Below are 16,398 nucleotides of genomic sequence, written 5' to 3'. Positions count from 1 at the left end.
TTCTGGCACATTTCAGCTGGTTTTTGTGCAATAATATTGTAGATATTACATTTTTCTTATTTATAATATGAATATGGACATTACATACTAATATGACTAGGCTCGCTTAACTAAATTCAAATTTAGATTCAAAGTGAATCGACATTTTTGGCAGATGAGTTTTCATGTGTCGAAATGTTTTCAATGTCAATCAATGATATGTTGTTCTTTGCATTTTTTTCATTTATTTCTACATATTACTATAGTTTTATAATTCCCCAGATTTTGAAATTTCCTCGACAAACTGTAAAAAGATTTATAAAATCCGAATGACCGTTAGGAAGAGTACAAAAACAAGCGAAGTATAGATTTTTTAGTGATACTATTCTAAGTAGACGACAAAATGTCTTATTTTGCTTTCAGAACATAACCAAAAATATATCAATATGTATACCAAAGTATTTATTTTGTTGGTAGTTTTTTTTGGTCTTGGTCTCTATTCGTATTTAGTTCATGATACCTGAATATTTGTTATTCAACAGTTTTGTGAAAATAAGCTCTATATAAAAATTACATGTGGTCGCAAATAGGATCAACTGCACATATTACATTGGCATAGGTGTAAATAAAAGAAATAATGGGAAAACGTAAATTGAGTTAAGAAAAGCAACTTTACAAAAAGATAAATTGAATTAATTGCTATTTGACATCAGGTAATAAATATTTTTTTCAAAATACCAGATCAAGGATATGAAAATGTTCTCATACAATTTTTATTTATACTTTGGCTTTGTAGCTATTATTTCGTAAAAGTATCAAAAAAGACGTTGGATCAGTTAGTTCCCTGGGTGTCTATTATTACCCTGCCCAAGGGGCAAAAGAAACAAATGACAAATTTTAGAAAAAATAGTAAAAAAATACATTTCTATGATTAAGAGTTAACATAGCTTGATCTTATAGTTAATAGAAGTTAAATTAAACCTATGTGTCCCGCCAAACTCTATATTAATTGAATTTATTATTATTATGAGGCTTGTTTGCAATACAACCAATGCTACCTATTAGCAAAAATAATATTTGTCTTATGTGGTATAAAAGTTAGGAGGTAAATAAGAAAACATGAAATTTTGAGTACTTGTCGAGAAAAAAATGTTTGTACTAAGTAGTTTTGAAGGTAAGATTAAAATTCGTATAAAAAACATATATCTATATATAATTGTGCAAAGATACATAAATTGAGTGCTGTACCTTCTTGTTGGCATACAATTTATTAAGCTTCGAAATCAATTTTATTCTATTTTTTTAAATTAATTCAAAACTCTATTCAACAAATGCTATCTATATTCTCATAATAGTTTTTCCTTAGGCACTTTGTGAAAATAAATTTATCCACAAATGTAATTTTATATTTTCCTGTATATGCAAAGCAGAAATTGTATGTTTTATAGTTAATATAATTCTGAATGCAAATTGCCTCGATGATTATAAGTTATATAATTTATCTGGTTAACCTATCACGTGTTCTGCCTCGATAAGAAATGAATGAAAAAGTTCCGGTTAGCATTTAACCCGGCGCCAATGACGCGAAAAAAATTGCAAGAACGATGACGTTGGGTCATTTTGACCCGACGTTTTTATTGAGGATTTATAATAAAAAATATATACTTTTACTAAATTGTAATTAATGTTTACTAAATAAAGGTATTTTCTGCATAAAAATAAATAAAATAAAACTAATATATAATAATTAAACTTTTATTGACATACTTAACAAGACATGCAAAATCAACTTTGAACAAACAACATATGTTAATTATAAGTTTTGGTTTAGTAATGTTAATAATCATTGGTAACAAACATTTATAATACTAAAAAAGAGATCAAATTAAGTTATTTTTAATTATAAATGCCAATCAGTCTTCTATTTCCTCATTTACTGACATCGAACTACTAAATTATTGCAGTAGGTAATAAAATGATCAGGGCATATATAAATTGACATTCATGACAGGTATGACTTGTCTTCTATCTTTTTGGACGGACATATTTGGCATCTCTTGCGAACGCCTAGAATCTTTCGAGGTGGTTCATCTGTGGTTTCACCTGTGAATTGTGCGATTCTTTTGCGCAGTTGACGTGGTAAATTCACTCGAGCTCGTCGCACTTGTAAATGTTCCTGCACCATGGCGAGTCCCAGATTTTTTAGGAAATGTCTTCTTTTCATGCGTGTATCATCATTATTAGCCCGGTATATTATGTTTGCGTTTATTCCGATATATTTAGCATTGCAAAAAAGATAGTCAATGGCCATCGTTTTGTGTTTCTACTCACGTTGTATGACGCAGAAAGATTGTCCACTACATCCACTCCACTCTTGGTGTGATTGTAAAAGGATATGATGTCTGGTTTCCTTTTGTCACCTGTAGACTCATCAATTTTTTCGTCATGATGTAGACTGGACATCAATAAGACAACTTTATTTTTCTTTGGAATGTAGGAGACTAGAGTTATGTCCTTTTGATGTCCAAAGGTAGATGATCCTGGACATTTTCCACGTGTTGTAATGAATTGAGGTGGAATCTGCCGTTTGTTTTTGCGTAAGGTTCCAACTGCTGTAAGTTTATGTTCCGTTAGGAGGTGAGATACTAATTCATAACTCGTGAACCTATTAAAGAACACAAAAAATAAATATAAAATCACTAAATAGAAAATAAAAGTATGTCACGAAAATATTACATTTACAATGACGCTGGGTCAAACATACCCGATTGGACTTGACGCACGAGTTGCTCGTTGCGCGGGCGGCGTCGCACTGAGCGAACCATCGGGGCGGGTAGCGGGGAGGCATCGCTTCAGCTACTCAAACGCTTAAACCACATAACCCGGGTAAACAAAATATATGTTCGTTAAAAAACGTCTCGGGTCATTATGACCCAGCGTCATTGGCACCGGGTTAACTATATTTCTCTTGTAAATTATATTTGATATTAAAATCTCATGAGTCTTGTGAATTAATTTTTATAATAATAATTATTTATTCATTTTTATTTTAAAATTTAATTTGTTTTTAAGCTTTATTTGTAAGAAATATATATTTGTTAGATCCAACATTACTAAATTATAATTACATTTAAATAGAAATTAATGTGTGCATGGAATACATGTAGTACACGTTACATCATATTAATCAATTTGTAATATAATATAAATACAATTACATATTTACATAATATCAGTTTAAACGAATGAACATCAAGAGAATTTAACAGGCGTATACACATTGCCATAAATGAATAATTAATTTTCAATTATTTCATTTGATTCCGGTTATGTAATTAATTCATTAAAAGCATTAAAAGCTGAAATATCGTGTTTTCAGTTTTTGCTAGCGAGGCCAAACACATATTTCACAAGAATTTATTATTTTTGTGATATTTAATTATTTTGATGATTGTACATTTTAATAAAAATAGTATGTGCAAAAATATTTAATTTTATCGTATATTTTATGCGGTATCAGAATTTATAATGTGCAATAATCTGGTATTTTATTTTTTTAGTCATTCACTTCATATTTTGTAATAAACATAATAAAACCAATATATTATGTTATTTAATTTCAAAATATATGACTAAATCGTTGCATTAGCTACTATACAGTTAATTGCAAATATGAAATGTTTTCATTTTATTTCTAATACTAATAAATTTTGAACTATTTGCAATTAAATTATTAATTTTATAAAGTCGAGTTAAATTCTTACTTTATATTCTATGTTGTCTATCATGTAATTTAGTCAAATGCAGAAATCGATATAATGTAGAATACTATGCATTTGAGTTAGAAAAATTCATTTATGAGATAAATAGATAAAGAAATTTACTTAAGAAATAATATCACACTTTCATATTTAAAACTATTTGATATGGGGTAAGGCGGGGTACAAAGGTCCACGTTGACTTTGAGTAATTATATTTTGAAACAAAACCAATTATATCACAACAAATAATACACATCAAACAGACTCCCAGTTAATTTATCATTGTAGAAATGTGTTTACTTGTTGTTTCTCAAAAATTTGTTACAGAGGGTTCTTTTTACCCTATAAAACGGGACAGCCAGAGACAAACAGATCATATGTCTTATTTTCAATTTTGAAGGAATTTTACAAAATAATAGCTATAATATTCAACCAATGCAAAATACAAATTTCTTGGATACATTCTTAACAGATATAACACTCTATAAAACCTTTATCTAGTATTAACATTAAAAATAATCATCAGCAGATTTCAAATAACTTATTTGATATATCACTTGTTAAAGTGTTTTTTTTTAACTTAATTTACTTTTTTTAAAATTGTAATTGTTTTCTTGACAAGGTAAAAGCTGAGGTGGTCCTTTTCTCCCTACTCACATTTGAGCTTTCATAGCGGTTATATAAAAAAACTGTTAAATCTTACCTAAAAATACAATAACATTTTTTAAAGAAACAAATCAAGTAAATTCGAAAATGAAAATTTGCATATATCTTCACGTTTCAGGGATTTCTGAACATTTTGGTATACCTTAGAAAAAATGTAGACTTAAAAAATATATTAAGGTCCCGCAACCTAAACAGCGTTCTCACAACAAAGAAAATAATTTTGTGATGGATTTTCAAACATTGCCGTTTATCTCCCAATAGCAACAACGTAAGAATTAAGGTAATGGCTGGTTATACATCTTTTTACCTCTACTTTCAAATATTATTGTTAAGAAATTCGTAACTTCACTTAATTTTAAAATAACGCTGTTGGACATTTTTACCTGCAATCACAGTAATTAAATAATCGTTTGAAAACCTTCTAATTATATTCAGCAAATTTTCATCATCGCACAAAACAAAGCACTTACCGCATCCATGTTAACTAGCGCATCATTTCAATGCATTTCTAAATGCAAACTAAATTTTCTCATTACCATAACTCATTGCAATAATGTATCGTAGAAAGTTATGTCAAAGTCAAAGTTGACAGGATTTAAATTATGCACAGAGAGAGGTACTTATCCGCCAATTTCCTTCACAAAGGAACATATATAAGTAATGTATTCGAGCACACCTGCAGATATATAAGCGTGTAAGTAATTAACATTATCTATGTTTTCTAATAGTTGAACATTTAATGGCATGTCAAACGACGCACTGTGTGGTAATTAATGAAGTGCCGGGGTAAACTTTGACATTGGACGGACGGATGTTCTTGCGCCTTTATAATTTAATCTTTAGATCATCATAATTTTTCCATAAGTTGAAAGAATCATGTTACTTTCAGTGGTGTATGATATTGCACTGTGAAGCAAATAATTGTATAATATGATTAAAATTTCTAAACAAAATGTAAAATGGAAAATGAATCAGAGTAGGTGATCCTTTCATGATGCAGGTTGTGGACACAATGTCGACTATTATTATTTATTTTAAAAGTGTGAAAAGTTGTAATAATTTGTGAGGCTGAAAGTAATAATTATCATTTAGACTTGCTATTACCTTGATGCCTGACAAGTACCAACTTATACCTGAGGGGGCGCCCATTAATCATGTGATTTTTTCGTTTTTTCTTAGGATTTTTGGACCCCCCTTTTCCCTTGGTAATTTATGATAATATTCAAAATTACCCCCCGCCACCCTTACCTTTTAGGTACAAGAAAAAAATGTAAAATTTTGATTTTTTTGAAAATACTTGGATTTAAAAAAAATTCAGGTAAAAAATAAATACACATAAAAATCTTACTATACCCCTTTCATCCTTGTGAAATTTCGTGATTCTTTTGTCAAACCCCCCTCCCAAAAAAACCTCACCCCAAGGGCCAATATGTCATTAATTTATTTAGGAGAATAGAACAAACTAGTACCAAATAATTTCAGTTTTATTGCAAATATGCATATAATAAATAAAATGGAAAAAAATAATTAATACGAATGTACAAGCATACCTTTTGTGTAAAATGTTCAAACAGCACAATATATACACGCATGTATATTAGAGAAAAAATATTGATTACAATTTTCTTTTGATTAATATTTTTATTTAAATTATTAACTTCCCATAGGCTGAGATATAGTAATTGCAAAATAATCGAAAAAAATATGTATCTTCACGTTTCAGAGGTTTCTGAACATTTTCGAATGCCTTAGAAAAAATGGATGTATGTGTGTGTATGTATGTGCGGATACAGTTTTTCGTCGACGATTTCAAGAACTCTGACTAACCGATTTGAATAATTAAAAAAATATTTGATTCCTACTGATAAAGAGTCCTAATGATTAGTTTTTGGAAGAAGCAGGTCTAGCTGTTTCGAAGATACGGGGTAAAAAGTGCCAAAATGGTATTTCCGTTTTTCAGAGAATGAAGCGTTCGATTTTAATAATTCAAAAAACATTTTATTTTTGAGAAGGTAGTTCTAGCGGTTTCGGAGATCCAGTAAAAATAACCAAAAATGCCAATTGGCGAACAAAAACGATCATTAGATATATGTACATCAAATTATCAGATATCTTAATGATAAATTTGTTTACATTTCGAAGGGTTCCGTACTAAGATTTATTCGTTGGGCCGTATTTCGTCTCTAAAACAGCTATGGGGACGTCCATTAATCACGTGAGCGAGTTTTTTGGATGTTTGGACCCCCCCTCCCCCTTGGTAATACGTGGTGATATTCAACATTACCCCCCTCCCCCACCAAACATCACGTGTATGTCTGGTTGCGAGAAAAAACTAAAATTTTAGATTGATATTTCGTGATTTTTTGTCAAACCCTCGTTCTCCCTAAAAACCTCCGGTGATTAATGGACGACCCCCATGCAGCGCGAATACTTTGAAAAATGTTCAAAAATTTCAAAACATTTGAAAATATCAAAAACAAAGTCAAAATTTTTCAAAAAATTCAAAATTCTCAAAATCTAATTTTCTAAAAGTTCTCAAAAAATCTAAAGCTTAGTTAAAACTTTAGATTTTTGGTACGAGAAGTTTCAGCAATTTGCCTTAAGGCACGATGCCTTAAGTTAGATATTTGTTTTAGATATTTGTTTTATCCTGACGCAACAATGTTGTTAATGCAACAACATCAACAGCGGTCTTTTACGCATGCATGTACCAAGAACACATATATAGAGGTTTTGCCTGTTTGTTGCCTTTTAGATGCTTTTTATGATCAGTATTTGCTGTTTTCCGCGTTATAATGCTGCCGTAATAAACTTTAACGATATTCAATTATTCTGAGATGTTGAAAGTAAAACGTTATGAGTCTGACAAATACAATGCCTTGCCATAAAGTCTTTCTTAGTAAGGAAAAATATTGCTAAATAAAAATACTAAACAGGTTTGGAGTGGGAATTGAAAATTCTCTGATTTTTTCATGAAAAATTCATATCGATCAAACAAAGTAGAACTTATTTTCTTTGGTTTAGGTTCGATCGAATCCTAAGGTAATGACCGTTGTGCAATACAAATCTAAATCGAATTTTTTATATTATTAAAGGTCTAATTTGTTTGAGAGGACAAATGTGATACATAGTGTTGCTTCATTATTATTATATCATATTTAATTATTTCAATAACATATAGTAATGCATGTAGATTTATTTATATAATCAAGTCATACTTGCATTATACTTCAAATAGAAAAGTATCTGGATCGAATTACTGATATAATAGGTACCTCTTATACAATATTAGGCAAATATACAATTCAAAATCATAAAGATTGATATATTATTTAAGAATCTATAATTTGCAATATAACTTTTCAACCAATTACATGCATTTTATTCACATTTGTATGAATTCAAATTGACTAAAAGAATGTATTAATTAGGTTTTTTGTATAAAATTTTCAGTACGTCAGAAAGATTAGTTTAATTAATGGATAGAGAGCCAAATTAATTATTAGTTTCATAATTATTATATTACTGCATAGTATAGTTAAACTAGTCCATAAAATAATTACTGTCAGTTTATGTGAGAGAAACCAACGTTGTTTTATATCTAAGAAATGCAGAGAAATAGTTGTACTGTTACTTCTGTCAAAGTTGGAAATTTTAATTGGCAAGATGCAACAAGATTATGATTTTGTATCAAGTAATGAGCCAATCTTATTTACTGTTGATTTAAAAATTTAAACAAAATTAATATATAATTTGATAGAGAAAAGTAAATTGTCCTATGTTCTATTTTTCTGGTAACTATTTTCTCTTCTCGCTCATATTATCAATCATATGCATTTTTCTTCCTCGAACCTAAATGTAAATTAAAATGTCCAATTTTATTCGATAACAACCAAGTATAAATTAGGTGCAAAGTATCTAAGGCAGTAAAGTCTAGTCAGATGCAACATTACTGATAAAAAACTATAAATTCCATACCAGACGACAATCGATCAACGTTCTGCCTTTAGAAGCAAGAACAGATACATAATTATAGCTAATGCTGAAGTAAATTTATGACTTGGCATGCCATAAAAATGACTTATGCAAGAATATCAACCGCACTTTTTTTCAACTGACGTAACGATGTTATGTTGGAAAATTTGTATACTCTTAGAAATAATATTAGAAACTGAGTATTTATATATTGGATTGAATGTTTTTGTGTCACCATAATATATAATAAATTATAAATTCCTAGAACTACACAAAAAACATATGAATCCGTATTCATGTGGTAACCAGAAAAAATCCATCAGAAGGATTACGCCCACAAATTTTGTTCCGATTTAGAATGCAACAATATTGGTTTTGTCCATCAAACTTGATTAGCCGCAACAATTCATTGTGATTAAAAAACTTAATTACTAGTTGAGAGTTAAATTTTTGAAAACTGAACAGATTTGGCTTTAACACATTTTTACCTTTAATTAAAAATATAACAAGTATATCACAATCAATTATGTTTAAAAAAAATGGATTAATACTATAGACGTATAAACAAAGATGCAAATGTTACTAGACCTTGTTGGAAACTATATATATCAATAATATGTTACCCAAAAGTGTGCTAGACTTACAAAGGTCCTATAAATTTTTTTGCATGAACAATTATATTTTGCACGTGTTGTTACAATAATAGTTAAGTAATTAATTAATTCAGTTAAGTTTTCGTAAAAAAATTCAAAATAATTTAATAATATTATATTTAAATTTTCGTCAACCTGACTTTTTAAATATTAATCTGAAACTCATAATAGGCTCTTATTGATCAATCTCACTTTTCTAACGTGAATTTCAAAATAATTTATTAATATTATATTTATCTCACTGATCTCACTTTTTAACGCCAATTTAAACATCTGCTATTGAACAAATAATCTAATATATAATAAGACAATAAAAATATGATGTATTTATACAAAGACATATTTGTTTATTTATGAGTGTTGCGAAAGGCGTTAATACCGACAGTAATATAAAGTTATTGACATGTATGTCCATATTTAAAAATTCAACACTTTCTAAATAATGTCCAAAACTTTTATATACAAGTAATAAAATAAACAAAGAAACACATTTTATTCTCTGCGTTAAATCCCTTTTTTGCGCTCGTAAATAAACACAAATATCTCTCCGCATAAATACAATATATTTTTTATTTCTTATTATCTCAAATTTTATTTTTGAAGAAAGAACTGCATTATCTCCAAATCTGTAAAACGACCGCAATATATTGCGACTCAAAATGAGAATTCTCTTGAAATTAGTGTGACTGTTTCCTTTTGTCCTTGCAAAACCCACAATGTCCTTTGCTGAAATTTATATGCAACTTTTAATTTGTTTGCTTTTGATCAGATATCTTTCAGTTTTAACCCTTGTCTGAATGAAATAAAAAAACTTGTGTTTTTAGTTAAACTCTTGATTGGCTCGGTAATAGTTTGCAGCTTGCAATATATTGTGGAGAAATGTAGTTAAACTTAATTTATAGATCTATAAAATATGTAGTACATGCCGCTATATAAATGGGTAATTAGAATAGTTTATGTCAAATTAAAACCCATTAACTAATGACATAAATGTAAATCAGAAACGCCATATAATAAATGAACATGCATATACGTTCATAAAACTTTGTTGTCTCTAAAAATAAGATACTTCTAAAAATTTACTTAGAAACCTAAATCACTACTAACACACATTAGTGTATCTATAAATTAACTTATTTAAAAAAAAAATAATTTAAATAATATATTGTGTTTACAATAGACAAAAGATGTTTCAGAACTTAAGGAAATTTAGTGTTATATTGCCTTGTGCCTCAAAAACAAAATACTAAATATTTGAGACGTCTAAATGATTAAATCATAGTATTGATTTAAAATACAACTAAGTAATAGTAGCTTGAAGAATAAAATGCGTTTGGAAACAAGGTAACATCATTAAGAAGTAAATTGAATAAAGTGCAAATCTATTGCAATGTTCATTTTAATATAGTTTTCTTATGTTTCTATCTTGTATGATATAATAAAAAGTACATGCTACTATTTCTAGAAAACTTTGCAACAAAATGGTAATTTATCTGCTATAATAATTATTTTATTCTGCAAAAGAATGCTCACCATTAAATTACGAATTCAATGCATAACTCTAGAAACCTGTGAAAAGAATAACTTCAATAAAAGTTTTATTCGAGATATAAAAGCTAGAGCTATGAAATATACCGGGAAGAAGATTCTTTCTTTGAATGCGAACAGGAATTTTATATTTCACTTGTTGATTTCAGAGCTATTCGGTATGAGAATTATGATTTTCTGGTGAATACGGAAGAGCATCTTTTAATACCACGCTCTTGCACACAGTTTCAGAAACATTTTTCAAATTTATTATTTGCCATAACAAATACTAATAATGACTTATCAAGAAATTTCGTGTTGTAGATCATTTTTAGTATGTAAGTGTTACCATCAAATGATGTTTAATACATGCATATTTTTGCTGAAGAAAAGTTCTCAAAAACTTGATAACATACATGTGTTTATTCTTAATAATTAGATCAGTAATAGCAAAGCTGACAGAATGCCAGCATAATCGTTATCAAATTAAATTGTTCACACTTGATCTATTTATTTGTCATTAGATTCATAGGCAAAGGTCCTATCACAAAAAAGCCTCATATTTACTGAAGACCATTAATCAAATTCTTATTTTTCCCACAAAATCTAATTTTCATAATACAGCGTATATTGTATTAGGAAATGAGAAAAAAAATTTCTTAATATAGAGAAAAATAAGAACTTAGCGCATCATTTGAAACTGCTACATTAGTCGTTCTCATACTTTTAGAATAATTGCTAATGTGATATAATTTTAAAATATGTTCTAAATAGTTAATTAAAAAAAAATATTACTAGAAATATGATAGCTTTTTTTACGTTTTACATACCATCATTTTTCAAAAAGTTATTTTTTTAGGTGGGAAATGGTTTTTCATTTGAAATACTCCATTTTGTATAATCCAATAGCATTAATTTTGTAAAATCTTATGTTTTATATATTTTTGCTATAAAAATAGTCCAAGTTTGATTAAAATTAAGCGTTAACAACATATTATCACTAAATTTAATTAATTTCAATTATTAATTATCTGAAGTATCCAAAGTTGTTTATTGCATAGTTATACAGGTGTTTTACTCTCGTCAACCCTCGAAGAACAAATAGACCAAATTTTTGTTTTGAAAATTAAGGAGACAAAAATCAGTAATTATAAACCCATATATGCAAATGACAAAACGTCTATTTAAACAATTTCATTGTTGTTTATGCAATATGTGATTTACAATCTTTACGATTCAGGTGTTTCTGAACATTTTGGCATACCTTATAAAAAATGGATGTATGTGTGTATGTGTGTGTGCGGATACAAATTTTCGTCGATGATTTCGGGAATACCGATCAACCGATTTGAATAATTCAAAAATCATTCTATTCGTATTGATAAGAAAACGTGCTGATTAGCTTTTAGCAAAGGCAGGTCTAGCCGTTCCAAAGAAACGGGGCAAAAAGGGCCAAAAACGGTAACTCAGTTTTTAGGAGAACAGAGCGTCCGATTCTAATAATTCAATAAATATTTTACTTGCTTTACTGGTATTGACGAAATGAACAACTCGTGAAATTTTTGGGAATAGGCGGGTTGAGCGGTAATGGACTATCAAAAAAATAAGTTAAAAAAGTGTTATTTGGCAGCCAAAAATGTTTATTGGACATATGTACATCAAATTATCAGATATTTTGTAGAGATTTTAATATTGTGTACATATTTTGTGTAAATGTTTTTGTGTTTCGTACCAATATTTTTATTTTTGAAAAATATTTATATGCTTCAAACAAATGTCCTCGACATTTTTGACAGTTTGGAATAAACGACTTATAAAATTGAAAAATAATTCGCTTCGTACTCGATTTCTAGGCGTTTTTGCAAAAGGCATACGAGAAGTTCCAGCAATTTGCCTTAAGGCACAATGCCACGCGCCCCACTAGTAAAATATCGTTAATTTGAAATGTGACTCGGAAGTTACACAGGCCGATAGAGGGTTAAATAAATTCATAATTTACCTGGCAAAACCACGCTATAAACTATGCCTATTATTACACCAATGCTACAATATACATTTTCGAGTGGGCGCCCACCAGGTGAAATCACGAACAATATCTGATCATGATCAGCAAAAGATCTCGAGCTCGTTCATTGTGCGAGCGAACGAAGGCGGTCGGCCTCGCGTTGATAACATTTCACTTGTTGCACAAGGTCTCTCGAGTGTCAGTCCGAAGACTTTTGTTTCGCAACTGACACACTAGTCAAGTAAAACAACGGCGAGAGTTCTCATTAACAATTCTACCATAACTTATATTGAATATCGTTCGGAGAATATGCGTACAAATCGAAAAAACGCAAGGACGAATCGAACGAAAAACGAAATGTTATAACAGGTGGATCTGCAAGGAGGATCTTCAAGGAGTCATGGTCATGAGGTTGCAACGAAAATGCAGACAGAATAAGCTCAAACAACCATATGGTACTCCAAAGGCAATGCCATAAATATACGAAATATTATAAATTTCCTGTTTTATCAAATATGGTCACTTACCAAATCATACTGATACTGATCTCGTAAAGTGTTTGAACTACAGCCGAAATATTTTTATAACAGATTTCTAATCTAAGATCACAGAAAATATACTGTGAAAATTTAAACACCTGAAATTAAAAACAAGAGTGCGCGTAAGGTTCACAAGCGATTAAAGTAAAACTTATTTGCTACTGTACAAGATGGCATTTAAGTAAAAATAAACACATCATATAACAATTTTGAATAATGTTTATCAATAATATGGTAACACTCGTGATGCACATATTTATTAGTGTCAACCATTACACACATTTATATAATGATAAATTATAAATTATATATTTAGAATAGCATTAAAAATATGTATAACATTTGAAAACAATAATGTAATTAAAGTCATACTTTAAATATGACATGATCGGTTTGTCATTGTAATAAGCATATAGAAATAAACATTAATTAGAAAAATGAAGTAATTGCTGATTAATAAATTATATAATATTTGTTCAGACAATGGATTATGTTAAACAACGCCCTAGTCGCGCCTAAAAAAAAATTCAAAAATTGATAAAATATGCGAAGCCCTAGGGTTTTAGGCCCTAGGGTGATTTTATATATTTGATTTTCTTTGTTATTTACTCGCCAGCATTTTCAGCTATTGGAATGCAATTTTGCTCCTTATTCTTGGCCACAATAAAATTTATATGCTTTTTGTTTAAAGCTTTTATATTATCGATAATTTTTTAGGATTTCTGACCTTTGCGACATTTAAATGCTTATAACTTTTGAACGGTTTGTCATAGGACTTTGCTGTTTCCGGGTAAAATATAGTAATCATACAATCTATAAGCCAATGCAAAAATTTCTAATATACATGATACCGCTATCGAGATATCTGCTAAAAACTATTTAAATTTTCAAGGCTAAAAACATAAACACACTTACACACAGATGTTACAACTAGACACAAGATTTTGTTACCCCAGGTGTGTTAACTAACCCCAGATGTGTTTCTTTTACTATAATTTAGCAATTGCAAATATTATGACACATTTCCAAAAATTTATGAATTTGAAACGAAAATATAATAACTAAAATTTAAAATTACCCGATAATATTAACGCAAACCAAAATTTTATTATAGTAAAATTTTATACTGAATATAAAAATGACGCACTTGCACACTTCCAGTGGATTTGGAAAGTGACTGTAACAACAAATGGGAGGAGGGCAATTTACATATCTAATAAAGCAAAAAAAAATAATATTGTTTAAGATTTCATTGACGCCAATAAAAGATATAAAATATACTGTCACAATAAGTTCCTAGCTGCCTTACTAACGACAAAAAATATTTTTCTTATTTTTAAACACCCAGTTAATTTAGATTATAAAATCCATAAATGAAATAATATTTTTAATTAATATAGATATATTATATGCATGTAGATTCAATTTTTTTAGCTACTTTTCACAACATTTATATATTACCTTCACCAGGTGCTTCTACTGACAATCGCATACGCCGCATTTTACATTCCAGGAACTATAACCACGCTGATTGTTTTTACCAGTACAGATGTGCAATTCTATCTTAATCAATTTCTATAATTTAGCGGTAATTTTTATTGCTATTCGCACGTTAAATTATTTAATTGAAAACTAATTAATCTTCCTCAATGCATGCAGCAATTTAATAGGCCGGGATGCGGTCAATCAACTAAAAATGTAATTGAAAAATTTGCATGCCGGTAATAATTTCGAATTATGAAACGTGCAGAAATGCACCTATGTTTTATGAGAGATTATATCAAGTTTTAATATGATTACTGCGGTAAATTTAGTGCATTCCTTGCAAGATTGTTGGGTAATTGAATTTAAATAGCGCATTCTTCTTTGTATAAGTTTTAATCATGTTTTGGAAAAGATGAGGAATATAGAGTAAATCCAGACGGCAAATATTTGAAGGATTTCTGTAATTTTTGTTTTAGATTTTTGGAGTTGGTGTACTACATATTGATATATAAACAATTGAATTGATACTACATAGTGATATAATATAATAAAAATATTTGCAAGTTTTTTAAAACATGTGAGAGAACTCAAGGACTAAACAAAAATAATGTTTAATTTTGTGTCAAGTTACAAAACAACATATCAAATCCAAGACTTTTTTGGAATATTTATTGATACTTTAGTTTAGAAATAGTACTGATTTTAATAGTAAAGCATTTGAAATCATTTTTAAAAAATTTTAAACTCATTTTCAAACGAAAATAGCCTCATAGAATAATATCCCAATTGGAAAAGCGACCGTTAAGTATTAAACTAATTTAGGATTTAGTATCAAAAATGAACTATATCTCAGATAGCAAGGTCTATCAAGGGATTGTCTACTAATAACGGTTTCTTAAAAAGTAATGAGCAGTGCTAATGCGTCTTATAGATTTTATAAAGATTCTGATTACTGTAAAATAGCAAACAAACACAAAATTTAATAATACTTAAAAATTTAAAACAACAAATTATCAAAGTTCTTATACATATATACACACACACACACACATATATATATATATATATATATATATATATATATATATCACAAGCAAGACTTTTTGGGAATATTTATCGATTCTTTAGTTTAGAAATGGTACTGATTTTAATAGTAAAGCATTTGGAATCATTTTTAAAAATTCTAACAAAATAGTCTAAAATCTTGAAAACTCGAGGCAATTGTTTTATCATTATTTACTGTAGTCCTAGAAATGTTATTCACGGTTCCAAAGTTTGAATGAACAAAATTAACAGAAATTAATCACAATAACTGAAAAATGTTCATCATTCCTCCAAAGCTCTTTTTTCATTCATTCGTTCATCAAATTATCACTCACGTAAAAGTGTGCTTTTTAACGTATTATTTAATTTCCAAAGTGCTAATGTGTGTTTGCTTTTTGCAATAGACAATGACTGACTTTCTAGATTATTATCTAATGAATGTAAGAGCAAAAAATGTACAATGTTACATGAACACAATGACAATGTTTGAGTATATAGTTTTTTCGTTTCAAAACCATCTATGGTTTTCTTCTCTATGATTTTCTGAAGCAGTATGGATTTTATCCAATAAAATATTTGATATACGTTTACAATATTTCACAAACTGTAAATAATGTTATCATTGAAGGTTTCATATGCCAAGATCGATGTAGTCAATTTGCATTCGACTCCTTTGCTTATCCTTTTCTAATGGAACCTGTAATTTTTCCTCAGAGCGATTGAAAGTAAATCTCTTGTACAAATTGTTGACTCGACTCACACGA

At 28.8% G+C, this 16,398-nt stretch overlaps 1 pseudogene; it reads right to left on the bottom strand.

The window, feature by feature from the left end:
* Nucleotides 1-1,981: 1,981 nt before the first annotated feature.
* Nucleotides 1,982-2,804, bottom strand: LOC113386015 (annotated as a pseudogene).
* Between the last annotated feature and the right edge of the window lie 13,594 nt (nucleotides 2,805-16,398).

The sequence above is a fragment of the Ctenocephalides felis genome, unplaced genomic scaffold (genome assembly GCF_003426905.1).
Source record: "Ctenocephalides felis isolate EL2017-DRISC unplaced genomic scaffold, ASM342690v1 CF-g0.4_SCAFFOLD_03571, whole genome shotgun sequence".
NCBI classification, from domain to species: Eukaryota; Metazoa; Arthropoda; class Insecta; order Siphonaptera; family Pulicidae; genus Ctenocephalides; species Ctenocephalides felis.
The sequence above is the reverse complement of the archived record's forward strand: the minus strand, read 5'-3'. Positions and strand labels throughout refer to the sequence as shown.